Source organism: Nelumbo nucifera, chromosome 8 (assembly GCF_055504915.1).
Source record: "Nelumbo nucifera cultivar China Antique chromosome 8, China Antique-T2T, whole genome shotgun sequence".
NCBI lineage: Eukaryota > Viridiplantae > Streptophyta > Magnoliopsida > Proteales > Nelumbonaceae > Nelumbo > Nelumbo nucifera.
The window spans coordinates 13,828,068-13,832,790 of record NC_142656.1 but is presented as its reverse complement, the minus strand read 5'-3'; the positions used below and the strand labels follow the sequence as shown (position 1 = coordinate 13,832,790).

General features: G+C 31.1%; 1 non-coding gene across 1 annotated transcript; it reads right to left on the bottom strand.

Annotated features, from left to right (window-relative positions):
- Window positions 1-4,497: 4,497 nt before the first annotated feature.
- Window positions 4,498-4,571, bottom strand: TRNAI-AAU (transfer RNA isoleucine (anticodon AAU)). Its single transcript has one exon. It is a non-coding gene; the product is annotated as a tRNA-Ile (tRNA).
- Window positions 4,572-4,723: the final 152 nt, after the last annotated feature.

The following is a 4,723-nucleotide window of genomic DNA, read 5'->3' as shown; positions in this document are numbered from 1 at the left end:
CTATTGGAGATTAAACTACTATTATTGATTTTTTTTAAATTTAATTTATTGTACTTATTGTATTTATTGTATTTTTGTTATAACTTATTTATTATTATTTATTAGAGATTAAACTATTATTTGAGATTATACTATTTATTGACTAAGTTAATATATTTTTAGTACTTATTGTATTTTTGTAATTTTTGTATTTTTTCATTATCAATATGTTTTCAATAATCGTGTATTTTCGTTATAAATTTTCAATAATCATTGGAGATTAGACTATTGTTATTTATCAAAGATGAAACTATTAATTTAAATGAAATTATGAGTGTTCATGAGTTGGTCCAGTTCGGCCGTAAGCTATTTGGCCAACCAAATTGACCTGGTTAGGTTGGTGAGTTGGTCAGCTGAAACCGATTGACTAACCTTTTTGTGAAAGCCGACCCACTCAAGTTGTATCAGTTTGGGTTGATTTTTTGGTTTGGTCAGTCGATTCAAAAGATTTAAACTTAAAAATTAAATTTAATTTAAAAATTATAGTATAATTATTAAAAAATCAATTTAAAAATTAGACTTATGATATAAAACATTTTAGACTAAGAAATATGGGAAATTTCCCACTTTTCCATATTAAGAATCCATGGTTAGGTCGTTCGATTTTGGTCGGTTTACAAATTGCCAAAGTGAAGCTGATCCAACTTGGTCGAATTGGGAAATTTTTTAACCAAAGCCAACCGAAAATACTAGAAAACCGACCAACTCGGATCGAGTTGATCGGGTTCGTCAGTTTCATCAGTTTGATGAATAAACCCAATTGAAATTAATTATTTTTATTTTTGTATTATTAAAAGTAGTATATAAAATATGAATAATTATTAATTATTTAAAAGGTTATAAATATAAAACAATTGTATACTCTCTTATGTGTTTCTATTAGGGTCGTTTACTAGAACACACCTTATAGTTTTACATATTTACTTAAACCAACTTTGTAGTTTTCATTTTACTAAAACATCCCATATATTTTACAACTTATTTACTTAATCAGCCTTTCATTATGGAGTGTTTCTTTTGCCATTAAGCCCATGATTTTTTATTTCAAAAATGCTCTTAATACTTTTGTTGTACAGAAAACAAAATTGACCAAATATAGCCAATAGAGTGGTTGCCCGTGTCTTATTAAGGGCAAAAGTGGTATTTTTATTTTTATTTTCTTTTGATTAAATTTATTTAAATGAACATTAGGATCAACACTGTCATTTTTCATTGTCAATGAAAGATTGATTAAATCAATTGCAAATTATAAGTGGTATTTTAGTAAAATGCTAACTGTAGGGTAGATTTTAATAAATCCATGAAATTATAAGAAATATTTTTTACCCTTTCTATTATTTAGCTTTCACTTAATAAATCACAGTGCATCGCTCGGGCCCTTGCTAGTATCATAATTAAGAGGAAAAGCCAGCTCGTTTTAATTCCTAATACCTTATCATATTAATGTGTTATTCAACGATGTCCAATCTCTAGGTGAAAAAAAAAAAAAATCTTTAGGCCGAGTTTGTTTCCAATGTAACGTAAATCTGAACCAGAAAAAAATAAAAATTTGCACCTACTTTAGTTTTGCATCCGTTTGATGGTTATGATTGCAATCTTATTACCTGATGCAAATTTTATACCTTTTTCTTTTTTTTTTTTTATTTGCATCCATTAACAGTGCATTTTTTGTCTGAAAAACTGGTGCAAATTTTGCACCACTTCCGCCTACCTTAATTCTCTCATACAAAGTGAGAAACTGAGAATCACATCAATTTGCTTTCTACCTTATTCCCCCCAAATAAACAACCTTCCTCCAACCTCGAGCCACGTCATTTTATTTCTCATAAACAAACAAAACATGGTCAAATCTGAAGCAAAAGCTAACCATGTTTTACACAGCCAATTTGTATTCCAACACATTTACACTAGTGTAAATAAAATTCACACTACTACAAAATGGAGCCTTAGATTCCCTTGTGTGCAACAATTTCGTTCGCACTGTGCTAACGGATATGGATTAACTTTTGGGCGTAATTAAATGTGACTATGTTTTGGTTTAAGCATAAGGAAAATTTATAATGCCGAAAAGGCATGATATCGAAATAGTTTTGACCAATCAAAACCCATGTATGAATTTTGATAAATTCTACCTGATTGATTAACACATTTTATGATACTAGTTAATTAGTCACAAATTTTTTAGATATCATATCTTTCTGATATAGTAGTTGAACCCTTAAGCATAATAAGGTTATAATGGGTTAGTGTTCATCACAATTTACACTTAGATGGTGTTTGGTATCAATGTAGCTTTTGAAAAAAAACAGTAGCAACTCAGCATTGGAGATGAGTTTAACAAAAAATGTCTAAAAAATTATTTGGTTGAGCCGTTTATCTGATAAACAGTTCTCTCAAAAATCATGTGAACCGTTTATTAGAAAAACATCAATTTTGACGTTTTTCATTTTCAAGACCAATTTTTCATTGTTTGGCCTATATGGCGCCTAATGGCATTGAGGCGTAAAAAAATCGTACAAAACGTTTAAAGCAGATTTTGTCTCATTTTTCAAGACAAAATCGTACAAAACGTTTATCTTATAAATGCCATCGATGCCAAACAACCTCTTAGGGTCCATTTAGCGTCTGTTTGGCATCGATGCCATTGCTCCAGAAAATGGTGGCACATTAGCGCCACGTCGAAAAAAACGGTGCTCCAGGAAACGCTTGTTTGTTTGGAAAAACGGTTCTCCAAGACACGCCTTGGAAATCGAGGTGTGGTTTGCAGCAACGCCAAATTTGGCATTTCTCATATTACAGCTCGTTGCTACCAATGAGGACGTGATGTGGACTTCCTATAATGGGTACCAGTGCTGAAAACAAATACAGAGCACTAGTACCAAACAGAATGTATTGTTGTTGCTCTAGGAAATGTCCTATCTGGCAGCAACGTTTCCAAAAAAAAAAATTTGTTTTCTTTGAAAACGATACTTCCAACCCACACATCAGTAGCATCGTTTTCTAAGAAAATAGTGCTATATTTGCAGCATTGATGCCAAACATATACTTGGTTCACGGGAATTGAGATCTAGAATTAGAACCAGAATAGTCCCATTCCTAATGGAATTAGGGGTGTCAACGGTATTCGAAAATCCGATTCCGAATTCGACAATTGACATAATCAAATTGAATTCGGATAATTCGAATATCTAATCGGTCAAATTCGGATATCTTATTCATACTGAATAGTTAATCGGAATCGAAGTCGGATATGACCTGATTCGATTCGATAATATCCGAACTCGACTGATTATTTAATTCTTATATATAATATATAAAATATTTTATATAATTCATATATATAATAATTAAATTATATAAATAATTTATGCATTTATATAATTAATATCAACAAAATATTTATTTTATATATTTATTAATTATCTAAAATAATTAATTAATCGAATTTAAATCAAATCAAATATTTGAATATTTAATCAGATTCGAATTAGGTTATTGATTTTCAATATCCGTTGGATATCGAACCGAATTCGAATATCAAAATTTCTAATCGAATTCAAATTTGGATATTACCACATATCCGATTCGAATTTGATCCATTTACACCGCTAAATGGAATGGCATTATGCCATTTGAAGGAATGGTTATTCCCTCCCCCTAGTGTTGGAATGAAAATCCATCATAACCAATTCCGGTTTCAATTCGAATCTAAACCCAATAGGTAGGAGGAATAGACCTTTCTGATTTTGATTTTGAGAGATTTTAATACCGATTCAAATTTTGTACTCAGTTCAGTTTTGTATGTTTGTTTGGAATAATGATTTGCATGATACAAGATTTATACTTTGTCTTATTTACATTCATTGACAGTGCAAACTTTGCTTCTCAAAAAATTAATGCATAATTTGTACCACCTTTCCATTATGTCAAATTTTTATGCATTTATACCATTGCAAACGAAGTTTGCTCCATTTGGGACAATGTTGGAATTTTGCGCTAATGTAATTTTTAGTTTACTTTTAGATTCATGGAGGGTTATTTGGTTGGAGTGCGGTAGGAAGCAAGGAGGAATAGACCTTTCTGATTTTGATTTTGAGAGATTTTAATACCGATTCAAATTTTGCACTCAGTTCAGTTTTGTATGTTTGTTTGGAATAATGATTTGCATGATACAAGATTTATACCGTCTTATTTACATTCATTGACAGTGCAAACTTTGCTTCTCAAAAAATTAATGCAAAATTTGTACCACCTTTCCATTATGTCAATTTTTTCTCATATAAAATGCAGACGGTCTTGCTTCCTTCCTCACTCCAACCAAATAACCCTCCATGAATCTAAAAGTAAACTAGAACTTACATTAGCGCAAAATTCCAACATTGTCCCAAATGGAGCAAACTTCGTTTGCAATGGTATAAATGCATAAAAAATAGTAAAAATAATCAGATATACGTGAATTGGCCCATGCAGGTCTCGAACCTGCGACCTTCGCGTTATTAGCACGACGCTCTAACCAACTGAGCTAATAGGCCATTTGTTTAATTCTAGTTTCAAAGAAATTTTGTACTGAACGTTTCCTTTGTGCCCATGAACACGCCTTCGTTTTCTGTTTGTTACTTGTAAAATGCTGTGAAGTTCAACCCCCATCTCCAATCTAACCAATTACCAGAAAAAACCTCCAATA